Here is a 22,021-nt window from a genome sequence, read left to right as displayed (position 1 = left end):
TTATTAGTGACAACAGGTCTAGTTTTTATATAAATATTTGAAACAGTAACCTGTCAAAGACACCTAAGTACTAGGTTACCTGGTAGTTCCCAGTATAAGACTGAAGTCCTTGGTTGATATTTTTGGATTGTGAGATGAAAAGGAGGAAGGGAGGAATTTCAGCACAAGTGGTACATTCTTGCACAGACAACAGTGATCATTAATCACTACTGATTAGTTGTGACCAAAAAAATATTTTTTGTTACACAAAAAAAAAAAAAGGGGGAGATCAATATTTGCTCACAAGAGCCTAACTTCTGGCTTTCATTTACTATTCCTGTATGATTTTGCAAATGTAGATACTTATAAAATGTCTCTGGTTGATGAGTGCATAGAATGAAGTTCATCAGTATCATGTCTGTGCACTATACTGTCAGTTCTCATTAAGAAAGGGATAAAATACATTCATCCTGCTCTATTTTTGAATGGAAACAGCTGTAGCTTCTCTGTTCTGTGTAGTACTTGTTTTTATTAATATGTGCTGGACATGATAAAACAGGGCTTGTAAGGATCATTGGACCTTAACCAGAATACCATTTACTTTGGGAGTTCTGGCCAGGCTGAGTTGCAAAGGAGAGTAGAGATCTCAGCATTGCAAAAATGGCAATAGTTCCAAACCTTAACAAAAGCAGTTATTTTTGTGAGTTAAGGAACTTCATAACAAACATTGAAGCTTCTATACATTTCAAGTACCCAACATTCACAGTGAGCTTTTAAAAAACATTCTCTAGAGGACTACTTTAAAATTGGCCTAGATCAGAATCTGTGCATTTCAGACCTTTCATGGTTCTGGGCCTGAGCATCAGATTAGAACTATGTAGGAACACATAGCTAACTAGTATTCTAATTAACTGCAATTAAATGTAATGCAATTCAATTAAATGTAATTAAATTAAATGCACCCATTACTATTTAGAATATGTAATGAAAACAATACTTGTAAACAAACACTTGTTTCCACAGAGAAAAGTAAATAAACATTAAGAAAGCTCTTTTGTCTATTCTTTTTCCAAATCCATTAGCATCAAATTGTTCTTGTTCCCTAAATAAGGTCATTTTCTACGGTAATAAGCCTAAGGCTTTAATCACCTCAAAGTTTGCATTTGTGGTTTCATAGCTTAGAGACTTCATTATCTAGCATCTAAATGAAAATATCAGCTCTAATCAGAGGGATGTGAAGACGAAACTTTTTTTCCTCACATAAATATTGCTCTTTGGAATAAAACAAGAAGAGTTTATATCACATTTAGTTCTTTATATATCTACCGACTCTCAGAAATCAAAGCCAATGACTGCGCTCTTTCTAAATAGAAGTTGCCTTCAACTGTTTCTGAGATCACACTCTGCATGTGAAAAAGGAGCAAAGATACAAAACCTACCCATATCAGATAACCTCTTTTGAAGCATTCTGGTAGTCATTTTTTCTCATGAGCCTTGAAAGTTCTGAGCTTTTTGTACTTTGTAAGTAAATAACAGAGGTGGTGTAAGCTGCAAACAAGAATGTATACCACATACTACACATTTGCAAAAGTTCTAGGAACAATATTTTTTTTTTTTTGCCATCCAGCTTTGTTAAATATGGATAAAGTCTCTCTTACAGTTCATGTTTCTGAGAGCAGTAGTTCCATTGAAACATGCTATAAACACCACATTGTATTATATCTTGGTCAGCTTGTAAATGGAAAACCTTTCAGATACTCAGTCATCTGAAGGGTTATGGTTGCCTGTGTTCTGTGCTGCATTCACCAAAACCTAAGTAGATGCAGATCAGTCAGTTTTTCATAAGCTGCCTCAGGTCCTGCTCACAGAAGCTCCTTGCAGGCCAGCCACCTATGCAATTTTAACGGACCACGAGAAGCTCCATGTTTCCATGGCTACCATGCGCACAAGACCAATGCTAGTTGGTATAATGCTAGCTCAATAGATCTACATAAGTGGTATCCTCTGAGGTGGTCATGACATTCACAAAATGTCAGCCTTTATCCAGTAAACCCTATTGAATCAAAACCAAATGAATCAACCTTCAAAAAATACAATTTTAATACATGACAAAAGCCCATGCCCCCTTACCAGAAATTCTGTCCTGAAAATGGAGAAATGTCAGAGATTTTGAGAAGTTTATTAAAGTACTCCACTGCAGCTGATTTTTCATGGATACGGCTTAGATTTAGAAAGAAGTGGCAAGAACTGTGTTAGATTTAATTTCATATATTGCATTTGGCAATGAAAAGTTCTCTGGCAGTGAGGGGCTGTTGCTATGGTGAAGTTGTGGGAGCTCCAACATCCCCCAACAACTGAGTGCCTTACAACACCTTCTGTGTGAATAGGGCATGTCCCAAACAGCTGCTCTTTCTACTTGCTTAGGCTTCTCAGTAAAGTTTTTGGCTGGTAAGCTAGACTTTCTCATCCTAAAGCATGTATGCATCATTGGGGTAAAAATGTACTGTGGTTATGTTGATTCTGCTCCACAAATCTGATGTCCTGTATGCAAGAACATCTGACTTATAAGGATATCTCATTTGATATCTGGCTAATGGTAATTAAGGATAAAAACAAAAAAAACCCAGAAACCCTATGGAGCAGTAGGTATCAGTGACCATAACAAAAAACAGAGTGCTCAGGTCACTGACTGATGGGCCATTGAAGGAATAGCCTTGAAGAGCTTCAGGCGGAATTGAAGACTGATAAGAAAGGAGAGGATCAAAATGGGGGACCATAATAAGGGGCCGTGGGAAATATCAAACTTATTATGGGATATTTGAGGGTTTTTGTGGGACTGTTTAAAACTTACTGTGGTATGTTTTAAAGGGATTGCATGAATCAGTGAAAATTATTACAGAGTAATTAAGGAAAGGAAAGTGAGGGATCAAGCAAAAAGCATGAGGATTAAGGGAAATAAGTGTGTGGAAATGAAGGGAGAACAAAAGAGTCTGGTCATATATAAGTAGCTTGCTGATCAGCATGATTATATGGCCAAGCCCTGCATAAGAGCTGGGTTCCTAACTTTTTTTTCTCATCTGAATGTGTTCTTTATGCTCTCTGTGTGTTTGTTTATGTGTAAGTTCTGCTAGCCAACCTGGAACTGGACTATCCAGGGAGTGAGAGGACACCAGCGACGAGAAAAAAGCCAAGGTCAGAGCCAGTGGCTGGGTAAGAGGCCCAACGTATTTATACCACATGGACTTAACAGCTAAGCCAGGCTTCGAGAGACCTACTGGTGAGAGTGTGCTTGTGAGAGTGGCTGTATGGTCCACCAGCAAACTTCAGTCATGATCAGCTGGAGAGGAGGAGCATGACTGGTCATCCGGGTTGTTTTTGTTTATTTGAATGTTGTTTAAGTTGAAGTGAGCATCGGTAAAGGCATTGTTCTCCTATCTGTGCTGACTCATATGGCTTGTCATATGTGCTCTGTGTGTGTGTATTTGCATCTTTGGTTTTCTTACTTACTTTCTTTTCTTACTTACTTTCTTTTCTTACTTACGACAGCAGCCTCCATCTATCAGAGCGGGAAAGAGAAATCCACTGGGTTTTAAGTCTGCTAAGTCTGGTGTCCCTTAACACTATGACTTCACCCTTTCTTCCCATTTTCCAAAATTATTGCCATTCCACCTGTTCATTTGGACTACACGTGTATCTTCACTTGTTCTATTTAATCTGTGAAAATAAAGCTGAATGGCTATATTACTAAGCTTCTGTTTTAATCCAAAAGTGAAAGCAGAGAACGGGTAGGATGGCATGTTTTCCACCTTTTGGACTAAAGAGTGCACCTACAAAACCAGTATTGAATAGGTGCTTAATTTTTAGATGGTTAAGTTTAAGTGAAGTGAATCCCAGCCTCACAATCACTTGCTTAGAATGCTCAACTTAAAAATACCTGAGAGAGAAACAAATTAATAGAATAAGCACAGATAGTTAGTATGAAGATTTTGCTGTGGCTTTGAAGTTGTTTTTCTGCCCTTCTTTTCTTTTCTTTTTTTCCCCTTATGAAAAAGTATTTTTAAGGGTTGTTTCCCTAAATTGTTTATCTTTTCATTGGTATTGACATGAGCTGAACAGTGCAGCATATTTTATGGACAAGATTTATGCATCTACAGTATACTTACTATGCATACTAGAGAGACATAGTATGTATGTTTACATACTATGTAGACAAACCTCAATGTATTTGTGCATTTTGCAATAAGTAAAAGAAAAAAAGAAAAAAAAAGTTTGTTTTTTTTGTTGTTGTTGGTTTTGGATTTTTTTTGGGGGGAGGGGGGTTGGGGTTTTTTAGTTTGTTTGTTTGGGGTTTTTTCCCCCAGAAGGGCAGATAAATTAAGAGTAAAAACCACTTTGGAATGAAATCTCAAGCACAGTACTGACTTAATGACTATATGGTTTGTTCAAAGGACAGATATTCACTTCAGGGTCAATAAATTGCTGTTTACCAAGTGATTTATGAATTCAGTTTTAAGTTAATTTTAATAATGTATGCTTCATTTGCAGCATTTACCACTGAAACATTAGCTCTGGTTGGCTGTGATTCATGAAGCTTCTTATCTGACAAGCAAAGAGTGGTCTTAATTTGAATGTCTGTCAGTTTCACAAGTAGTCATAAGTTTTATTTTACTGGGAACAAAAATGAGGAACTGATGGATAGGCATGGCACGAGGTAGGTATTTTCCTTAAATTATGTTTCCTCTTTAATTCACTGCAGGGCCGGGAAATAATCTGCTTAGTAGGAAACTGAGAAGAAAACAAACCAAACCAAACCAAACCCCAGAAAATTGTAGCTGCCAAGTCTTTTATCAGGTTAAACACTAAAAGTGCTGAAATCTGTCATTCAGATGTCAAAAGCCCCTCACTTATTGCTTAATTTTGGAGATAGTCAAAATACAGAGCTAAATTTCAGCAATAAGTTTTATTAGGGGACTAAGTCAGCTAGAGGGTGAGAACAAGATGGGTACTGTCAAGCAACATGGCCCTTGAAGATCATGGCAGCAGTCAGCCTATCTGTCTGTCAGGAAAGTGCCAGCAGTGGACCTGAAGCTCAGAAACAACAGATGACAGCATAAATTTCTCTGGCAGGGAGATTGATCAAAAATATTTTACTACTTTGAGGTTGTTCCTACACAGAGGGCCTTCCTGTGGATTACGTGAAGGTCAGCTTGAGGGGAACAGAGAAAGGTTAGTGTGTTTGTTTTCTTCAGGGCTTAGCTGAGTCTCTCACTGAGTATGAAATAACGACTAGGCAAGCAAGCTCTGCCTGGTGTGACCATGTCATTCAGTGTGCAGAGGCTCCCTGAAGTGAGAGCCACCCACCCTGCACATGGCTTCTACCTGGGCATGGCCTTGAGGAGCTCCTCTGCCTGCACCACCCCAGCTTCTCAGGTTTAGCTTCTTCTCTGGCATTGATCTTTCCTTTTCTGAATGGGGTTTGAGGTAACAGACATGATAATTGCTAGTCTCTTGCTTAATGACTGGGGTTTTCACTGACAATCAAGAGATCAGGATTGCAATGGATACTTATTTATCTTTTCAAGAACAGAGAACAAGATTGTTGGCATGCAGCTCTGGGCTGCCTCAGCTACCCAGCTTTGGCTGCCTACATTTGTTCTCCTGCCTTTGCATTTTATCTAGCTCAGGACCCTAGGTTTTGGCATATATCTTTGTCTCAGGCATTACTATACTCAGTGAAGTGATGCCTCAGGTCTTTAGGCTCCCCATTGCCTTCCTATTTTGGAGTTTAGCTGGGGTGAAAATATACTCACTGCAAATATATAGTGAGAAATTTCTTCTGCCAAAGTAGATTATAGATCTATTTGAGCTGCAATGTCTTGAAGAATTATTGAAAAGACTTTAAGCCTGGACATCTCAAGTATTGCACATGAAAGCAGATGATAAGTGGTGCACTGGGATAATATGACCGCACCTTTCTCACCTAATTTGACCTCAGAGTTTTGAGAGAAACTGGGGCAGCCAGTGTCAGTCCTTGTTTTCGTTTTTTTTCTTCATACGAGGGACTATTAAACTTACCTTTCTGTAAGAATGTACAGGTGAAAATGTAGCTTACTGAATTTTATGATTTAATTATGCCATAGCTGTGGCACTGTAAAGAATTGTGTATTATGTCTGTAAAGAAAAACTGCTCACTGGTAATATTTCAGTGTTCATCTCTCTCCCTTCGATGACAGCTCTGTGGAATTGCCCGTAAGAGAAGCGGGGCGCAGTATCCTGTGTCAGACAATTTAACTTCTTCTGTATCTTGAATTTTGCATCTATAGTGATATCTATACAGCCATGTAACAATGGCATCATTTGCTAGAAAAAATAACCATTGTTTAGATTGAACAAAGCATATGAAATAGGATTCATCTAACCTTTACTTTATCTTCATTAAACAGAGACAAACAATCTACCCTTAAACATTTGCCTAGAAGAGTCAAAATATATTGTCTTCAAAGTGCCTTTGTCCTCTGTGTGAGGATATGGGATGCCTAATTTTTGTAAAGTTCAAGATAAATCTTAATTGTGGTATGACCTGAAAATTTCTGGATCCACAAAAAAAAAAAAAAAAAAAAAAATCTGCCATATTAAAAGCACCTATAAAAAGAAAATAAGGTAAATATTAGCCAAAGCTGTAAACAGGGTAGTAAGGATGGAGGTTATTAAAAAAAAAAAAAAACAAAAAAAACCAAAAACTATTTACCAAATGAGAGAACCTTTCTTCAAAATGAGGAAGAGAGTATCAAAAGTATGTTGAGGTGCACCAGACCCCAAAACTGAGTCATTAATAGTTCCATGAGAAGTATGCTAGCAGAAGTTTTCCTCAGACTATTCAAGCAATGCCTCTGGTACACAAATATTTATGCCGTTTCTAAAATGTAACAGTTTCACATCTTTTTGTTGCTTATTAAAAAAGGTATATAGTATTTTCAAAGGACCATTTTTATATCATTTGTCAGCAAAAGTTCTAACAGCGTTCAGTGTCTGTTTTTTTCTCCCTTCTTTTTGTATTGAATCTCTCATGATTTGTCCTACATTCTGTCATAAATGAAACAAGTTCACTCTTTTTTTTCTCTAAATTGGAGAAAAATGTATTGTGTCCTTTCAGTTTTGCTTCTCTTAGCTAATTGAGTGCTTAATCCATAAACAGAACTGAAATTCATATTACTGGCTGAAGTAAGTCATCAGTGGTGTAAATGGTAACTTCCCCACTGCAGTTACAAGAAACTGGAAATGCCGTAAGATTTGGAAGGGAAAATGAAGATCAACTTTATTCAGGCAATAGTAATATTTCTCATGTAGTGTGTGAAATAGATGTAATTTATGTGGGATCCTCTGAAGAATTATTTTAACTGGTGCACAAGAAAAAGATTGACTGAAGGGAGAATAATCAATTATATATCAAAAGATGACTTCATGGCAAAGAGGTAATTTGTGGGGGAGAGGGTGAATATGACACTGGTCTACAAAATCATGAGTGACGTAGGGTCAATAGCAGTAACTGTTCACTGTCTTCCAGTATAAGCACTAGGCAACATCAACAATATTTCCCAGCGGTCAGGTTAAAAAGAAACAAAAGAAGATGGCTCCACACACGAGGGTGGTAGAATTATGGAGCTAAAGGAATTTTATTTTTATTTTCTTTTTTAAGTAGAGACTGCGCAAGGGGAGCCTGGAAGACAAAGAAAAACGCACTGAAGGTTACCAAATAGGCAAACTGTGACAGCTTAGAAGATCCCGAGAGCTAGAAATAGTCAGGAAATGGGAGAGTAGTCAGTGGACTCATTATTCAGCACCATGTTCTTGCTCTTCTTTCAAAATCAACCTTCGGCCAATATTTGAGACAGTATTCTGGCTTAGACCAAGATCTGGGCCCTTAGTCTGAACTATTAAATCTAATAGTTTTGCAATGTGTAACAAAATGCATAGTTACAATGATGAAGCTACAGCACCTCTGAATCATTCATTACAGCTAAAAACCATTATATTAAACTTATATGTGTGTTTATATACATATGTAAGCTGAATCGCTGTTCAAAATCAATTTTATACAGCTATATGTAGAGACTGAGACGCTGTTCTATTTTTATAGTAATAAATGAACATTCTTATTTCTTGGAAGTATTGCAAGAACCTTCTTTTATTCATGCAAGTAGCTCTATTATAATCAATAGAACTGAAATCGCTCAAGCTCACAACAGAAGTCAATGGAGATGCTGTGATAGAATTAGACTAAATAGGTGTCTTTGTTCAACAAAGGAAGCAGACAAGAAGACAAAATTAGCTCAATGTCAGAGTTATTTTCTAAACAGCTTATGAGACCTAAAATCTTAGCTGTGGAACTTGAATCACATATTCACTGTCATCAGCCGAGCTATTCTAATACTTATAGAAGCTAACAATCTGGCCTCATATCTTTACTGCCACCTGTTACTGGCATGAAGCTGAATCAGCTTCATGAACTTAAGTTGTCCATGGTTTTTTTGCATTATTTTCATAATCTTGTGAGAAATTGTAAATATAAAAAAATCCTGGAAAATTTAAGTATACATGGCAAACACAGGAATAGCCCACAATTGTTTTGTTTGTAACAATAGGGAAAGTATCTTATACAGGGAATTAATTCTTTTTTTTTCACAACATATTTAGAAATTCATAATATATTTCTGATTTCATTATTTCATTCAATTTTGCTATTTAAAAGTTATAGTGAGAATATATGTAGGAATTTCCATGTGCTTTAAAGGACTTACCGACATGAAGAAGCTAATGTGCAGTAATCTGTAGTTTCCACTAGATACTACTGTAACTATTCCTCTGTAGAGAGAAGCACTTGAATTACACTGCAATTCATAAAACAAGTTTGTAGATAACCTACTTTACAACTATTTCACAAAAATGAAAATTCAGTAATCTACTTTTTAAATAGGAGTGGAGAAAAAAAGATCTATGGACTTTAATTTGTAGGTTAAAATATCTAGTTTCAATCCCATTCTTCTGACACTTAAATAGGCTGTGGAGAGTTTACTTAATTGAAAGGCCATTGCAAAAGTAATTGAATATTTATTCCATTAAACAGTAATGCAATTAATCTGGCTATGTCTATTCATAAATAAGCACTGAGAAATCTTTTTGGACCCTCTTCTCTTTCACTTCACAGGTATGTGCTTTAGAATGACTTTTGGGGTAATTGCTTTACGTGAAAAGGTCCAATGAAGAAATACAAATAAAAAAGATAATAAAAAAAGTTTTAGGAATTTCTAAATGAATCAGGGGAGATGAAGAAACAGATCATACCATCAGTATCTCTGATATACACCTAGCTCTTCTCTCACAGGTGCTGTAAGTTTGTCTTTTATTACTTATACTGCCATTATCAAGTGTTAGATAAGTGTGTGCTTTGCTTTCCAGTCAAGTGAAGTTTTTTCTTGGTAGCAGGCAGGCTTGTTATATTTTTATCACAGAAACCCCATCTTTAAAGCAAAGTTCTTGCTCTAAATGCAGGGTGCTCTCTCTCCCTCTCGGCTACAAAGGAGCTTAGGATAACTAAAATAAGCTCAGTTGTCAAATTTTGAAATGTCGAAACAGGAGATGAATCCCTCGGAAAGAACTGAGCTAGTGCCATGACTGTCTTCTGATGCTTGGGCCAGAGTATAGGAATCTGTAGTTTTGCACATATTTGTTAAAATGTTGCCAGCGTGATTCCTATATATTTATTTATAAGGTAATGCCCCCAAGGGTAAAGCATAATGTTAGATGTGTCCTAAACAAAACATTTCCCTCTGCAATAACATTCTTGGGTTCAGAAATGTTTTAGTACGGCTGCATGATAATTATAATTTAGACATAAATAAATAATAATTACACAAAATAAATTTCCAGTTTCAATTGTGTTGACTAATTTATCCCAACTTCTAATTTCTGGAAGTGCTTTGTGTGTAAAATTGGAAATAGAAGTCAAAATTATTTTCTTTCTCCTACTCTCTTCTCATTATTTTCAAGCATAGAGGAATAGCTCCTAAGTTTCATCTCTCAGTTTGCAGGACCAAACCCCTCTTTTTTTCCTGTTTTAGACTGATCATAAGAGAGGACTTTTGGGGGCCACATGAATAATGTAGCATGGTAGCATGCAATGACCCCTTCTGCAAATGTAGGTGGCTATAGAATATTTTAAAGGATTCCTTTGTGTTAGATAGGAGATTGTGATTTCTGACCTTTTCTCTGGTAATGGATTCAACAGTAAAATCCATCAACAGTCATAATTGTGATATATAGTGATTGTTCACATAAGATCCCTAGAACACTTTATTTTTAGAAGTTAAAAGACAACAGCAAGTTAGTTACTTGTAAAGAGATTAATAAAATTTAACTTAGAGATATAGAATTTATTCTTTTTAATGTTTTCTGCTTGTCATAAGTAAAGTTCATATTGATCAAATTAATGGTGTGTGATTTTCTCATACGGTTGTGTGAGAAGTAGTTTTCCTGTCCTGCTTTTATTAAGATTCAGTTATGGTTTGGTTTTTTTCCCTTCTGAGTCTGGATGATACATAAAGCTCTAGCTTCCTTCTCAGCTGCCTTTCTTACTAATATAAATACTATTTATACACATTTTTTTTCTTTTTATTTCAGTTTCTTTATTTTTATTTTCTTATTTTATTTTCTTTACACTTGCAAAAAAAATTAGAAATCACATATGTCATTCAAACAGTTGGGTAAAAAGGGCAATGAAATAATGTTTTAATGATATCAAATTTCTTTTTAAGCAAAAATCCTTTTTGTAATCAATAGTGGTTTAGACAGATCCATCCTTGGTGAGGAAATCAAAGGGTTTTTTCTGTTTTCTTTTCCAGAAAATTTCCCAATTGCTCTATTTATGAATTTGTATTTCTGCATATGCTAGCAATGAACTTTCAGAACAAATCCCAAAATTACATCATAGTTGTCTCATTTCTTGTTTGGTTTTTAAATTAATAAACATTGTGGGGTTTTAGCTTGTACCTTGAAAAAATGAATCCTTTTTTTTTTTGAGCTTCATTATCTTTTTTTACATGAACAGCACAATGAAAAGAGTTTGTGAACTTGATGTTGGCCTTCAAGAAGTACTTAGTTTGTACTATTTGGAACTGTAAACTAAATTATTTTGGAGGAGATTTAAAATGGGTATCATCTACATATAAATTGGTTTTAGAACCAAAGGGAGCCTGCAGTTGGTATATATTATAAGATTCTATCACATTGTCTAATGGATTAGATTTTATTAAGTACTATAAAACAGCATGAGATGTTCTCAATAGAAAGCAAATTGAACTGAAACAGATAATTAATTACTGCAACTCTTATTTTTTCAACACAGTGTAGACACAAATGCATTTGTTATACATGTGTATATTGCATATTGCATCATAAACCTGTCAGCATAAACTTTTGCATACCTAAAACAATCAATACGCTTTTCATTCAAGGTTTTAACATTTTTGAAACACAATATCTGTTTTGCATACACAGAATCACTTTGCCCTGTTGGAACTGATGAACTTCTTAAAAATTTCCATCTTAAAATGCTTTTCTATAGTTAATAAAACTGTCACAGATATATATCCAATAGAGTCCTCAAATACCATCTAACTAGATCCTAGTGAGGAATGTCCAATATACGGAAAAATGGTGTTACTAAACCCAGCCAAGATTGTATGCTGAGAATGCTTGGGGAAGGATCCTTGAGAATTAATCTTCTTGATATTCAATAGAATAATCAATCTTATTCTATTGATATCAAGAAGAACTGTTGTAAAGTCCCTTATCTAGCAAAGTTTTGGTTTAAAAGTCTTTGGAAAGAAGATTCCTATATTCTACTTAATACTAATCCACACCATCTCTGAAAAGCAAGTCTGAAACATGGAAGATAGCTAACTTGTAACTAAAATTGTTTATTAACTTTCATTACTTGGATGGCTTCAGAAAAAAAAAAAATATTGATTTTGTGAGAGAACTTTCTAATGAGATCCCAAGCTATTGAAAAGTTCAGCACTTCAGATGAGAGATTCTTACAACTTTGAAATAGGGCATGTTCTTCTATGGAGAGGGCACAGACTTCTTTCTGAGGTAGAATGTGGGTACAAAATAGCAGTCAGGTAACTGTCCAAAGTCACATCTACTCCAGAAATGACTGGAGAGAAAACAAATAGAAAGACTATTGTATTAAGACTGTCATACCAGTAACAGGGATCTTTTTTTCTTTTCCCCTCCAGAAACAAGTTATAGATAAGAATACATAAATGTTGTTTTGCATTGCAACTCTTTAAGCACAATGTAATTATACAACCCTTGCAAATTAAATTTATACTGGTCAAAAAGTTACAATATATATATTCTGCAGTCATGTGTACAGTTTCCTAAGGCAACTGCAAATTAATTAATGTATTCAAACCATATATAAGGCAACAGTTTTCCACATGCCTTATTTAAACCAATTCCTTTCTGTACCAGCTTATGTGCATAACGTCCCCTTCCGTATTCATTTTGTTGAACTTTAACCTTCTCAAATATCACAAGTTATTTAAAGATCTCAAAGGAAAATGACTGGTTTTAAACAAGTAGTGCAAACAATACATTGAATGGAACTCCATCCAATGGAGCAGTATCTCCCCATCGCTTGTAGCCGTCTATCTGTGGGGCTTTTCACAAGACTTATTTTATAAACACCAATATCTTGTTGTCTTCTGTCTTATTTGGAAAACTGTATTCACACACTGCTACAGTCTCAGTTGAAGGTACTTTGCTTCCCGACTTAGCCTGTCACGTTTGTATATCTTATAAACTGCATTCCTAGTACTGCACAGTACTAGTACTGTACTACAGCTACAATCCACTGCTGCTCAGTTCAGATTTTTTGTAGTGTCTTTGCTATGAAAGTTCCCTGTTGAATTAGGAATAAGTGATGGAAACAAATTTTGGTTATGGAAGATTGTTTTCTTTCCTTCCAAAAAGAGAGAGCAGAATAGAAGCAGGTTTTCCAATGGGGGGGGAAGGGGGGAGGGCGGGGGGGGGGGGGGAGCGGAAGAGAGAGTGTCTTTGGATAAGGTTGTTCTAAAACCTGCATTTCAGATGCATTTCAAGTCTTTTGTTTCACAACTTCTTGACTGGATTTAGTCATGCAACATCTTCACAGAACAAATTTGTTATATATGTGAGAGGGGAGTACAAAAGTACATAATAGAAATTTTAAACTAAATCTTTTTATACAGCATTTTTGAATGGGAAAAGGTACAGTCTAAAATATGTATTTAATGTGACCATATATTTAAACTTATGACCAAGTAGAAAACTTGGAAACCGAAAAGGACAAGTCGAATGCCTGCTTCTTATAAGTACAGTGAAAGACGTAAATAAAAATAATAATAATTATTATAGTAATAATAATAACTGCAGCAGCATAAAATTTGCCTTCAGAATCCTTCCAGTCTTGGCAAGCATGGCACTTATGGTTGTTTCCTCCACAGATTTAGCTTAAAAGTACAAAGTTTGTTCAAACTGACTCTATTTCTATGAGAAAGGTGGAAGTCTTGCTCAATCTCTGCCATTTGACCCATAAAATACCTTTCCTGATATGAAAACCAGAGAGCCTAATGAGAGCTATACTCTCTTAGAAACATGCTTGTTGTACTACAGCTACAAGAACAAAGATTTATATTGTTAAACAGAAGAAAGATAAAGAAGAAAGGAAGAAGAGACTGATTTGTTTTTTTACCCTCCTGCCTGGCCAGTGGGACTGTGAATACCTCAGCTCTGACCTCGGTCTTTCTTGGGTCTGTCCACCTCACTGTCAGAATTAGTTTTTCTTTGCAAAAGATGGCAGGGAGACACGATGAGTAACTTAACAATTCAGCTTAGCCATGAACATAAACTGTTTCAGAAACATCTGGGCCTAGGAAGGGGATATTTTTTAGTCTTTTAGATAAAAAATACAAAATTACAAACCCTACATGCAAATTGTTTAACATTTAGGATTGTGTTAACTGGGCATTTGCCTTAAGTCCAGTAGTTAAGTTCAGCATAATTAAAAGATTTCTTGTGGGTTCTTTCTCTACCTTATGTGCAGGTTTTTAAATCAGTTTCAGTTGCAAATGAACTGGCACGAACTACTACAGTTAAGATGAACTACTGCAGCTAGGATTCCTTACCTTTTTGTTCCCCTTTCCTTTTGTGTGATTTGTTCCTTACCATTTCTGTACTCCATTAGCAAAAGAAAAAAATAAAGCATTGCACTAAATCCAGCTGTTATACCTGAAATACCACAGATAGAAGATCTTAAACATGGGTAAATGATTTTCCATTCGCTATAAAAGAAATTGTCCTCTGACAGGCTTAGAATCTTCCTTCCTCAGGCAAGGTCTCTTCTCATTGGAATAATGTGTATTTTTGACATTCAGATAAAGACTGACACATGTGGGTTTGCCATATATCAACTTTGAATGTCACCTCATTTCCACAGTGATAACTGAAGTCACTTATTTGGATAGAAAATTCTCAGTGGATCATACTTTTTATGTTGTAACAAAATTAGCTGGAGTTCAAATAAAAACACTTTCCTTGTTATCTTCCAAAACAAAAAGATTTTTGTTGTCTGTAAAAACTGTTACACGTCTTTGAATAATACATGTTATCTCAGCAAAGCTTTATTATCTTTTTTCTCTAAACTTCAGCAAAGTCAGGAGGTGGTTAACATTCTTTGAGGCAAATCTGTTCATGACACATTCTTTATACGTCTTGCTATAAAATAGTAGCTGCATTTATGAGTAACATAAAGTTTTATGTCAACACCTTAAATATAACATTATAGTGAAAAACGACGTTTCATATTTTTCTGCAATAGACTTTTTTTATTTGTACTGTGTTAGAAAGTATGTATATATATAAACATACACACAAACAAAAAATACGCAGCGACAATAATAAAAGGAAATACAATGAGAAAAAATTGCATGGAAGCTTATTAATATATTTTAAAATGAAGAAAAAGGTGGTGCAAGTGTAAGTCAAAATGTGGAGAAAGAAACTAATTTTCACTGGACGTCCATGATACCATGATCTTTTCTATAGCTCTAAGAGGCCCTCATCCTGGGTTAACACTGAGTTGTGAAGGGTGCTCTAAATTCATCAAATAAGGACTCTCCTATAAGAATTGATCTACAGCAGTTGGAGGCAGTTTATAATGTTTTCTCATGTAAACTAGGAGGCATTTAAGAATAAATTTCAGAGTCATAAGTAAACCAGCTCTATAGAAGATGTTGTAACTCTCTTGTTCTAAAATTCTTTAAAATATTGGTAGGTTAGAACTCTGCCTTCTATGGTAAATTATACCTGGGTACCTAGCTAATTAACCTCTTTTTACCATGACCTGTGCTTTCTCAAATTGCAAAAAGCTTGAAATTATTTACTGTTTTAAATTATTCATAGATGCCTTTAGTGAATAGTTCTTAATTTGCACATTGTTTGGAATAATGAATTGCTAATATGGAAATGCTGAAATTCTCCACTTCGTGTACTTGGGGCCTCAGCCCTTTTTGATTTTCAGTGAAAGAAAAGATGGTAGTTCCACATCAGTTCAATTTTCTGCTGCTTTTTCAATGATCTCCCTGTAGCTAAATTATAATTTTGTTTTTGGAGAAGAGATGTTGAAACTAGGAATACAGTCCCAGTTAACTTGGTTCTTACGGAAACATGTAATCTGCATGAATTATATATCATGTTCATGGTACTCTGTGAGACAGTTAGTTTTCCCCTAAGCACAGAGCAAACTCAGGGTGAGCTTGTTAGGATTTCATTATTGGAGATATTACAAACAAACCAAATGACTTTACTACTCCAGTGCTTTTCAGAAACTCTAGTGCTGTGTACAGGGAAAGTATATTATATCTATAATAGTAAACAATATAGAAAAGAGCCTCTTCACTGGTGCTCATGCCAACTGGCAGAGTCTGGACGTGACTATAGGATTAAACTGTCCCAGCCTCTGAAATGAGACAACTGCATTCAACCTTTTAGGAATGATCCCTGACCTGCACTAACCCCCCCCACTTGCCCATCATTTGTCTGGGAGGGTGCCAGCTGGCATTGCCCAAAAGCATGCCAGATTTCTATCGCTACGTCTGCAACAAAAGTTTAGCAGTACAGCCAGCTGAGCAGCGGTGCCCAGCCCCCAACACTGCTTAGGGCACTGCTCTAGACATAACCGCAGGTATTTGCCCAAACAGATAAAGCTGGACCGTGTAAAATGCCACGTGAAAGGGATCAGAGCTTAGGACAGCTTGCTGTGAGAGCATGAATCACAAGGCACAATTTCAGGGACTTTGGCAGGGTGCAATCCTACTTGCTTTTAGAAGTGTGATTATATTCCATCTGAAACCAGTTGATGCAAGAAACGTGTCTTAGAATTCTCCTTGTTTCATTTCGGTTAAATCATCAGTTGAGATGCACTGATTTCTTCTTTCTTATTTGATTTTTAAAACTTTATTACTGCTTTGTGTTTCTCTTCTTTTAACCTTTCTTACTGTTTTTTTCTCCCCTTTTACTGCATGCCAATATTGACCGATCATTAATATATATTAGCCATTTTTAGCACTGTGCCTTTCATTCAAGCATGTGTTTAACACAAAAAAATCTCTTTTTAAACAGTTAGCTACACAGATGACCATGTGAGCCCTTGCAGGTTTTACTCAAAAAAGAATTCCCTTTCCCCTGAAAAACTGAAAAGCAAGCATCTTACTTATGATAGCAAACTCTGAAATATAAGGAAATTATAACAATTGTAAACCTCGTGAAGTTATTTTCTGAAATGTTATTGTAAAAAACCAAGGATAGCACAGTTAAGTATTAAATAGAGTATAATAAAATGGGAACTAACTTTTTCTTCATGCTTCCATACATACCTGATAGTCAACAAATAAAATGGGATTTTTTTTCTTTTTCTTTGCAAGTAATATTTATGACTGACATGATAACAGAAATCCATTATAAAGTTTTAGGTCATTTTATCCTTTAGAGATGATCTCTGAATTAAAACACTGTAAGAATGCATTTCTCAAATCCCAGAAGGTATTTTATCCTCACATAAGAAATTTTATTAGGAATGACATGTGAATGAAATGACAAGATTAAATGATGCTGTTCTCATAATCCACAGATCTACAGATTTTTAAAATAATGCAAAAATTATAATTCTACATTAAGGTTATATCCTCGGAAAAAAAAACCATGCCATAAGTTTCCATAGAAGTAAGAGCTTTAACAATAGCATATGATATGGCTTTTGTAATGTTATAACTTGAGATAAACTTTCAGATAAAATCTTGTCCAAACATTTGTTAGACTTAATTTCTTGTGTGTTGCAAGAAAGATTTTTTCTTTTCTCATGTTCTACTTTTGTTGGTTAACATCAAGCAGGAAATGCACTTGAATTGTTGCACATGGGAAGTAAATTTGCTGTGTGAAATTTTGCTTTACTAAGTTGTGCCAGGCCACTGGGATTCAAAGGATATCAAGTGAAGTTCAAATTGCTACAGGTGCTTTCTAGGGCAACATCTATATCAGGATGAAATTGTGTAGCTCTGTGGTAATGGAATTTGCTGCAGCATCTCCCCTTGTTGCAATAATATGTTCCAATTATTATTACATGTTTAATCTGCAAGAAAATAATTAAAAAACCAAACCCAAAAAAGCCCAGACAACATAACCAAGCTCTATACTAATGCTGAGAGGTGAATAATGCAGTCTTGGCCTTCTGAGACCTAAAGAGACAGGAAAACTTGGATTACTATTGTCTTTGTGATATTCTTCCTGCATTGGATTTAACATAACTAGGAATTCATTTGGTTGTAACTCATGAATTTGATGACTCTTGAATCTAGTAATGATGATTTAAATCACGTTGTAAAAGATTTTTTTTTCTGGCCATTTTAGGCTGTTTCTTCTATCTTTCTACATACATAGAGAAAATTATGTTCCCTTTCTGGCTGAATTTTTATCTTTATTCTGTCAACACATCAAATACATTTTAAAATTATATTTTGCACTTAACATTTCCAATAAAACTGTGTAAATAACAGTTTTTCTCTTTGTAGGCAATTACAAAAAAGCTGAAAAGCCATTGAATTAAACAAATTGCTTAGCTTCATATTTGAGCTATGTTTTTTTTAGCCCGATTAAAGAAAGAATTCAAAATGAAAAATTAGTATTTTGACTTGCTAAATTTCCTTTCACATAAATAATCAAGTGATACAGATTAATGAAGGATATGTTTTGGCAACAGATAGCATGATTTTTTGCCCCATTATACACATAGCTTTAATTAGCATAAACAAAACTTGAAAATACGTAACCAATTAGAATTTTATTTCAATATTCAAGTGAATGACTGTAATTCTCTAATTTACTCTCAACATATTGACTTTGACATTTAATTTAGTAATTAGTTATAAAATTATATTAAATCCATATTGGTGGAGAATTTGTGGGAGTTTTGAACAACCCTAAGTATTCTATAATTTGTTTCAATGGAGGAGATAAGGAGTGATTGGCATTTTATATGTATTTATTACAATATATTATAGTCTTTAGATCAGCAGAACCAATACCACATTCAACATTAGCAGTCACACTTAAAGTTAAGTATATCTTATTTGAGGTTCACTAGTTGTCAAATCCAGCTGGAAAGAATGATAATAACCATTCAGATGTTGTCTCACTGAGAATAATGCTGCTTTGACAAACTCTAATTGGCCATGTATATAGAGGTGTTTGGAGACAGTGTTTGAGAAATTAAAAAAAAAAAAGTTAGAACTTCCCATAGACTGAGTTTCTTCCTGAACTCTTCACTCGAATGGACATGTGATAACAAAATGTGCAATTTACTAAAACATAGTACAGCATACTATTGGAATTGAGTACTGCTCTAATGGAGCCTATAGCTTCCATGACTCTTAGTGTTTCAGTTGTGTAGATAAACTCCAGCAGAACAGTGGGACTTACAAATTCCTTGAGATCAGCAAGTTTTATAAACATATATTCCATCCTGGATTGTTTTCATGCTGATTATCATTGCATGTAAAAGACACTCCAAGTTCTTCAGCTTTCTAAGAGCTAATAGGTGTTCTTTATAAACTATATATCTGTTATAGTCTATCTGGGTCAGTGTCATCAAAATATTGATCAACCCTAAAGGTGCTCTGATATTTCAAGCATCTCTGAGTGTTCATATAAATGTATCACTTGGACTATATTCTCTGACAGGAACTCTTTAGTCCAGAGTTAAATACTTCATAGTTTTTGTAGCACATATGAACAGCTGTTTGAGTTTCCTCTTTAATGTGCATTTCTTTTTCTCCTGTGAAACTCATTTGTATTCTATGCTACTGTTGTAATTAGCATGTTGAGCTATGCTGCAATAGGTTGGGCCAGTCTGGTACAGCCAAACGTTAAAAACACAGCCAACTGCCAGACTAACTGTTAAAAGCATTTTCAGCCAACACATTCCTTACCCCTGCTGATTTTTCTCCCAGGGACTGAGGAAATTTGGCTCAATGGGTAGCTCTTTTTACAGACATGAAAGACTGAACTGGACTTGTTCAGTCCCTACATTCAGAGATGGCTCATACCTTGTGGATAGTGGGATCCAGCCACACTGTAACTTTATAAACCTCACTGAAATAAATCTATCTTTGTTGTTCTACATAGTGCAGATATAAAAGAACATAGAGCAACTAATGACATGCACCAAGTTTCCATAGATCTTTGTTTTTAAAACCAATGTTCAGATGCAATACAGAGTTCTTTTGCATTTGTGCACCTGTGTCTTAGTTCTCAGTAGGGATTTTGCTGGCTTTTTCCAAGCTTGTAGAAATGGGTACGTAGCAACAAGGGCATGAGCACACATAAGATTCTTACAAGGTTCCTTACAAGTTAATAGACTTTTTTTTTTTTTCATGTTTCCAACATATAACAACTAAATATCCTCATCTTACCAGTGTTATCCTGCTAATGAACAACCTATACTTTTCTTTTTTTGCATAATATTTTTCCTTTGAAGTCTCTTGTGTCATTAAAGTGCACATGCACCCACCTACATACTCAGGTAAGTACTCATTTGCTGCACTATTTTTGGTTGTGATTCCCACCAGCTAAAAAAGATAAAGGAGCAGCCACTGACCATGATACCTTCTTGGTTTTAGTTTGGTAATATATCTTGATTCAGTTTTGTAAAACTTGCTGTTTCATTTACCTGAGGTATTCCTGTCTCCCCCCCAACTTGTGAAAACCTTTTGAAGCAATGAAGTCTTGCTACACTCCTGTCTGGTTTTTACATCAGCCTCATTGAAAGTCTCTTTTCATCTTACTCTTTTCTAGCCAAAAATGGGCTTTGAGGAATGTTTTACTTCAGTTAGTTTTCAGTGAGAGAAAATGAAATGTGTTCTTCAAGATTTAATACAGACACTAACATAGGACTTCCCTCCCCTGCCTCCCCAAAGGAGTATCTCTTATGAGGAAAACTAATTTCCATTCCCATCTCTAGTGTTTTTGTTCAAAAAACTGTCTCTGTGTTGTTACTGTTTAAGAATCTCACAGTCCCTGGAGCTCTCTTAGTCAATCAATCCAGGTTTCAAACAATCCAGCTGATGCTCTGTGACTACTACTTATCACAAGATCTGTAAATACCTCCTACTTGTCTTTTGCTTCAAGATATTTGAAGCACCTGCCTGTTATTTTTTGTGGACTATAAGCAATTTGGAAAAAGGACAACATTCCATTTTTTGTGTAATGTCTCATGGAATGGCTTGGAGTTTGTGCCTTACACAATTTAAATAAAAATTCAGGCATAAATAAGTGTTGTGGTTTAACCCGTCAGGCAGCTAAACACCACACAGCCGTTTGCTCACTCCCTCCACCCCCAGTGGGATGGGGGAGAGAATCGGGAAAAAAAAAGTAAAATTTGTGGGTTGAGATAAAGACAGTTTAATAGGACAGAAAAGGAAGGGAAAATAATAATAATAATAATAATAATAATAATAATAATAATAATAATAATAATAATAATAATAATATAAAAATATACAAAATAAGTGATGCACAATGCAATTGCTCACCACCCGCCGACCGATACCCAGCCAGTTCCTGAGCAGCGGTTGCCACCCCCCCAACCAACTCCCCCCAGTTCACATACTGAGCATGACGTCACATGGTATGGAATATCCCTTTGGCCAGTTTGGGTCAGCCGTCCTGGCTGTGCCCCTTCCCAGCTTCTCACTGGCAGGGCATGGGAAGCTGAAAAGTCCTTGACTAGTGTAAGCACTATTTAGCAACAACTAAACCATCGGTGTGTTATCATCAACATTATTCTCATCCTAAATCCAAAACACAGCACTGTACCAGCTACTAGGAAGAAAATTAACTCTATCCCAGCCAAAACCAGGACAGGAAGGAAATAATGTTCAGTGCTGCAATGAACATTATTTCCTTATATATACATTGTATAAAATATAAATATTTTTATACATATAAATATGTATAAAATATAAATATAAAATATACACATACACACATATACAATATATTTGCTTAGTGAGATGTTTTAAGTTAATTGCTTTGGATAGGAATGACCATTATTTCATCCAATGTTTAATGCTATCTCTGAATACCATACTAGAATAGAGAGAATTAAAGCAGAAATTAGCATTAAATGGGGGTTCACTGTATATATATATAGCTTCCACCATGCAATTTTCTTAAATATATTATTGGTCAACAGAATAGCTTTATACTGGTACCAATTAACAGAAATGAGAATGTTTCCCTTCCCCGAGAACTTTTGTTATACAATTAAATATACGGATTCTTGAAAACAAGCAGTTTGAAATGTCTTGATTTTTATATTAAGTATTGGAGATATCAAAAAAACTTTTTCTTTTTTACAAAAGCTTTCTGACTTTAAATGTGTTTAATT

Source organism: Aptenodytes patagonicus, chromosome 3 (genome assembly GCF_965638725.1).
Source record: "Aptenodytes patagonicus chromosome 3, bAptPat1.pri.cur, whole genome shotgun sequence".
NCBI lineage: Eukaryota > Metazoa > Chordata > Aves > Sphenisciformes > Spheniscidae > Aptenodytes > Aptenodytes patagonicus.
Note: the sequence above shows the minus strand (reverse complement) of the source record.